Here is a 6,181-nt window from a genome sequence, read left to right as displayed (position 1 = left end):
TCTTGTAAGCAGTAGTCTCTGTGATGGCAGTCTTTATGTACGTGGTAGAATCCACATTCATGCTTCACGTGACCTATCATGTAGAAATATTAGATGCTGAGGGACAGGAAGCCTGAAAGCTAACAGGTTCCCAGACACGAGACATGAGTACCTCCAACCTCCGACCATCAAACCCTTCTGCCTGCCTTTCATCTCCTGGCTCTCTCCTCGCCTTCACACTGTTGAGTCTGCATGATGAATTCCGTCGAAAGCTTACTTTTCTTGGCTTCTCCTCAGTCCCAATTCCTGCTCATTCCTCATGCACTCCCACTCCCGAGTCATAGTGGTGCCAGTCCTGTTGACACGTAATGTATTATGCTTCTCTCGTTAACTTTTGTCATATTGGTGTCAGTCATGAACTTTATGATGGATAGAAAGGAGGAGCATCACCACCTGAGAGTCAAGATGGCCTGTGACCAACTATAAAACAAAATAAATCACAGCTGGGCCCCAGTGGCTCAGCCTAATAATCCTTGCTACTTGGTAGGCTGAGATCCAGAGGAACTCGGTTCGAAGCCACCCGGGTAAATTGCTCTCGAGACCCTATCTCCGAAATAACCAGAGCAAAATGAACTGTAGGTGCTGCTCGAGCAGTAGAGCACATAATTCAGAGGGTGAAGCCCTGAGTTCAAGCCCCATCCCACAAATAATATATAAAGCTGAGCGCCAGTGGCTCACATCTGTAATGTTGGCTACTTGGGATGCAGGGCTAGGAGGACTTCAGTTTGCGGCCAACTTGGAAAAAACCAAGACGCTATTTCAAAAATACCTAACACAAAAAGAGGGCTGGCAAAATGACTCAAGTGGTAGAGCATGAGGCTGAGTTCAAACCCCAGTACTGAAAAAAAAAAAAAAAACCCAGAAATGAGTAACAGCTGCTGACCAGGGCACCTAAAGTGATCATAGGCAGGGATAAACTGAAGAGCATGGGTGATGAATGGTATCAGGGCTCAATCGTCACTGGATGGGTCAGATACCACTATTCTCCTACATGTCCTCTCCTACACATTCTATTGGAAACCCCACTTTTGTCATTGTGGTGCGGCCATGACCCTTTATGATAGATGGGCAGAAGGAGGTAACCCCTTTTCCCGCCCTTGCAATACACCTAGGTGTAACAGCGATGTGAAGGAGAATGCCTGTTTGGAACCTTTTTTTTTTTTTCCCCCCTCCTTTCCTGGGAACCGTGCCTAGGCAATTTTCCCCTCCGTGCAGGGGAGGAAGGTATGTCCACGTTCATCAGGCTCTGTAAAACTTGGGTCTATTAGAAGCCCATTCCCACGCACCTAAAACCAAGGCTTAGCTTTTAAGGAGTTGGCAGTGGACGTAGGACCTGCAACATCAAAAGTAAGCTCTGGGGCTGAGGCTGCCATCTCCGGGCGGCTGCTTGAGGCCCTGTGCGCTGTGGACGCGGAGCAGAAGAAAGTACAGAGCAAAGCAGCATCTTGAGAGCCGAAGGCTGTGACACGTGGCCGTTTACGAGGACCACAGATCGGCAGTCCTGGCAGGGACTACTCTGTTCCCGGATGAGTGGTCTCAGCACGGGACAGAACTCTGCAGGCGTCTTCGTGCGCGTGCGCGAGGCCTGGGCTGCCCCAGACGTGGCCGCGTCATAGCAGTCAGCCTTCTTCAAGACTTTCCCTAAGACCCAGTGAGGATGCAAGACTTCCTCAGAAGTTCCCGGACATCGCTTCTGTCACTCTCTATCGGTCCGATTGATCAGAGTCACTAAGGAGAGGGTAATGTGACTCCATCTGTCATGGGAGGATTAGTAAAGATGCACAAGTTCCCAGTTTACTGACAGAGACCTTGTGGGATCCACTGTCTGCGCACAGTGGAGATGGGGACAGATCAAGAGATTATGGCAGACGGCGTGGTTGACATGACCCACAACAGGACACTTAGAACTTTCAGGTGTTACAAGTCGCTGTTTCCAGCGGTACGAACTCAACCACAGCACGATTCGCACAGTGCCCGAAGTCTGAGCCTGGTCCCGGACTCTCTTCAGGACAGAATCTGGATTTTTCCCCTTTAGGTTTTCCAAGTGGAGCGCCTGAGGCGTGGAAGTAATTTCCCACAGGAGTGCGGAGAACGATGTCACGGAAAAACGACTGCCCGTTCGGGTGGTCGTGGAGCTCTCAGTACTCAGAGCTGAAGGAGGGGAAGAGGGGACTCTGTCACCGTGTCCCGCGAGGACGAGTTCCGTGGGACTGGCGAGAGCAGCAGGGGCTGAAAGTCTCTCTGCGGAAAGGAAGGGGACAGCGGCGCGGACCGCATGCGGCCCCGGCCCCGTGGGGTCCCGCAGGCGTTGGCGGGGGTCGCGAGGCCCGGTCCCCTCGGGGGTCCCCTCCGTTTCCAGAGCCGAAACCGCGCGCACCTTCGCCGGACGGACTCGGGACCACAGATCGCCTGCCTGTCCCTTAGTAGGCGGGTGTCGGGGAGGGGACGTCGGCACAGAGGCGTGGAATATGCAGATATGGCGTCGCTCAGAGGCCGCCGGTCCCTGTCATTTCGGACCTAACGTCCCGCGTGGACGACAGCTCCACGGTACCGGGGTCCTGTCCTTAGTGGCGACAGGAGCACCAGGGGGCGGAGGGCGCGTGTCGCGGTGACCGTGAGTGAGGAGTGGGGCGCCAGCGAGGGCGCGGGTGGCGCGGAGGGGACAACTCATACTTACCTGGCAGGGGAGATACCATGATCACGAAGGTGGTTTTCCCAGGGCGAGGCTTATCCATTGCACTCCGGATGTGCTGACCCCTGCGATTTCCCCAAATGTGGGAAACTCGACTGCATAATTTGTGGTAGTGGGGGACTGCGTTCGCGCTCTCCCCTGATCTTACAGTGGAAAAACAGTGGTATTTGCTAATCTTTGTAGTTGGAGAGATCTTAATTTCATGTATAGTCTTACACTGAGATAAACAGCTCCTGACGCCCTGTTTCAAAAATGCTGCATGTCATATAGGGTTGTTGGAGTGGCTTAAGTTGGGGCAGCAACAGGCTTTTAATTCCTTTCTATTTCTGTCTTATTGTGGGCAAGCGCAGACCTGGCAAAGGAACTCACGCTGTGAGAGTGTGCCTGGCAAGTGTGAAGTCCTGAGTTCAAACCCCAAGGCCACTAGAAGGACAAAAACAAGAAACAAGCCGGGCGCTGGGGGCTCATACCTGTAATCCTAGCTACTCAGGAGGCAGAGATGAGGAGAATCAACAGAAACCAGCTCAGGCAAATTGTTTCTGAGATCCTATCTCGAAAAATCCCATCACAAACATAGGTCTGGTGGAGTGGCTCAAGGAAGACCCTGAGTTCAAGCCCCGGTACAATAAAAAAAGAAAAAACCTTCAAACTAACCAGAGCAAAATAGATCTGAGGTGCCGCAGGTCCTGCAGGTCCTGCAGGTCTCACCAAAACAAAAAACAAGAAGCAAAGATTATTGAGTAAACCTGAGGGAAACGGACTCTAAAATTCAACAGGGTCACTGTTTTATTCTTTTTCTTTCTTTCTTTCTGCCTTTTTCACCATCAGTTTTGAGCAGAGAAAAACAGGAAGTTAGAAATGCTACCCACACGACTTTGAGCGGTAATCTGTCTTTTTAAATTTCTTTTTATTTTTTGCAGCCTGGGTCAGGCACTCTCACCATCTGAGTGACTCTGTCACTCCTACTGTAGAGAAAGTGGCAGTAAAATTCAATGAATATTGGATCACCAAGTCCTGGGGTAAATCAGTGTACAGTGCACACCTTGCACGTGTGAGACTTTGGCTTCAATCTCCAGCACAACAAAATAAATGAAATTGGAAATTAATAAAAAGGAAAAAAATACCCATCAGGTGCAACAGGACCCGGTCAATTTCTATGAGTGCCCCATTAGTCCCAGATCACATTCAATCCTGTTGGCTCTCCCACCTTAACAGTGCAGGGGAGGGGGAAGAGACACTCTTGGAGGTGGAATCTGAGCTAAGACATGCAGTGACCCTGAGCCAGGGTTGGAGGCACACAAACCCCTGTCCTCCGCAGAGCAGGTAGTTTATCGGCTACCTCCTTCCCTTTCCCTTTCCCTTTCCCTTTCCTTTTCCATTTCCCTTTCCCTTTCCCAGGAGTTGATCTGAGGCAGAGAGGCATAAAGAGATGCTGGAAGACCAGAGCGAGGGTGAGCAGGACAGCAGAGAAAAGAAATAGAGGGTCTGTGGAAGAGAAATGACCTTAACTCTTGACTTTCTCCTCCACTTTTCAATCATTTTAAGGATTCTCATCCTATAAAGATCAAGAATCCATGCGACTGGAGGTGTGACTCAGGAGGTAAAGCACATGAGTTCAAACCCCATTCCTCCCCCCTCTAAAAATAAAATCCATTTGCCTTGGAGCCCAAGAATCCTGGAAAAAACATTAATGAGTTGAGGCTCTCATATGTATGGCTGTAAACACGACACACATTACCCATTTAGAAGGGAGTCTGGCAAGCAACATTTCTAGATTCCTCTATTTTTCTACCCTAACGTGCCTGTGGCTCACTCCTGTAATCCTAGCTATTTGGAAGACTGAGCTCAAGAGGATGGTGGTTTAAGGCCATCCCAGGCAAATAGTTCGAGAACCCCATCTCCAAATAACTACAGCAAAATGAGCTGGAGGCGTGGCTTAAGCATTTGCATGCAGGAAGCCTTGAGTCAAATCCCAGGCCCTCCATCCTTCCCAAAACAGCCGATAGTGACCCTGATGGGGATTTTAGAGCCTATACCCCTGGTGCTTATAAAATAATATCTTGATATTGGAGCTGTGAGGGAGACTTTGGTATACCTCAGGGCGTCTTTCCTGACTGTTGTGTGGCCACAAGACTTTTTCAGCCGATGCATTCAAACTGCCCACAACGCCAGAATTTTTGGGAAAGTAAATAAAAATAAAATGTGCTCATTTTAAAAGCATTAACATAGGGCACCACCGGGTGGCTCATGCCTTAATCCTAGCTACTCAGGAGGAAGAGATCAGGAGGATCAAGTTTGAAGCCAGCCCGGGACAGCTTGCAGATCCTATCTCAGAAAAACGCATCACAGAAGAAGGGCTGGTGGAGTGGCTCAAGGTGTAGGCCCTGAGTTCAAACCCCAGTACGGAAAAAATAAAAATAAAGAAATAAACTAAAACTGAGACAAGCTGGTAGCTGCAACTTGGGGCTGCCACCTGAGCTAAACTCCCAGGGAGACAGAGCAACATCCCTTCCATGATGCTCCCATCTCCTAGAGGGACCTTTAGGCCCTAAGGAAATCTGCAGTGGGGCTGGAAGTGTAGCTCAGTGGTACAGAGTACTGAGCATCAGCAGACCCTGGTTCAGTCCCCAGCACCAATAGTAATACTGATAATAATAATAACAATAAAAACAAAGGGCCGGTGGAGTGGCTCAAGTGCTATAGTGCCTGCCTAGCAAGTGTGAGGCCCTGAGTTCAAACCCAGAAGTGAAAATAAATAAATAAATAAATAAATAATACAAAATTAAAAACTTAACAACCTAGTCGGGCTGGTGACTCATGCCTGGAATCCTAGCTGCTCTGGAGGCAGAAATAAGGAGGATGAAGGTTCTAAAGGCAGTGCGGTCAAATAGTTTGGGAGACCCTATTTCAAAAATATCCAAGACAAAAAAGGGCTAGTGGAATGACTCACGTGGTACAGCACCTAAATTCAATCCCCGGTACTGCAAAAACAAACAGCAACAAAAAAAAATCTTGGTCCTTCCTCCCTCTTTTTTAATTTTTTGCGTTCCTGGAGTTTGAACTCAGAACTTGCTAGGCAGGCACTCATACCTCTGAGCCACACATCCAGCCCTCTTTTCCCTTTTGTGGGTACGGTGCTGCTGTGTGGCCCGGTCAAACTCAGGGGTTTCCTGATTGCTAGACGGGGACGTGGAGGCCCCAGTTGCTAGGACACGCTTCCAACCTTTTTGCTCTGGTTCTTTTGAAGATAAGGTCTTGCTTTTTGCCCCAACGGGCCAAGACCGCTACCCTATTTTAAGCTTCCGTGTCACTGGGATGACAGGCGTGTTCCACCATGTAGCAGAGAGGAGGATCAAAAGAAAACATCCTAGACCTGAGTCCTGAGAAAGTAGGGGAGGCAGGGATGGCATAGCAGAGAGAGAAACCCTGTGAAATCTGAACACGAGGAAA

At 49.4% G+C, this 6,181-nt stretch overlaps 1 non-coding gene across 1 annotated transcript; it reads left to right on the top strand.

The window, feature by feature from the left end:
• The first annotated feature begins 2,708 nt into the window (after positions 1–2,708).
• Positions 2,709–2,872, top strand: LOC141421888 (U1 spliceosomal RNA). Its single transcript, XR_012446578.1, has one exon. It is a non-coding gene; the product is annotated as a U1 spliceosomal RNA (small nuclear RNA).
• Positions 2,873–6,181: the final 3,309 nt, after the last annotated feature.

This window comes from Castor canadensis, chromosome 3, assembly GCF_047511655.1.
Source record: "Castor canadensis chromosome 3, mCasCan1.hap1v2, whole genome shotgun sequence".
Classification (NCBI taxonomy): Eukaryota; Metazoa; Chordata; class Mammalia; order Rodentia; family Castoridae; genus Castor; species Castor canadensis.
The sequence above is the reverse complement of the archived record's forward strand: the minus strand, read 5'-3'. Positions and strand labels throughout refer to the sequence as shown.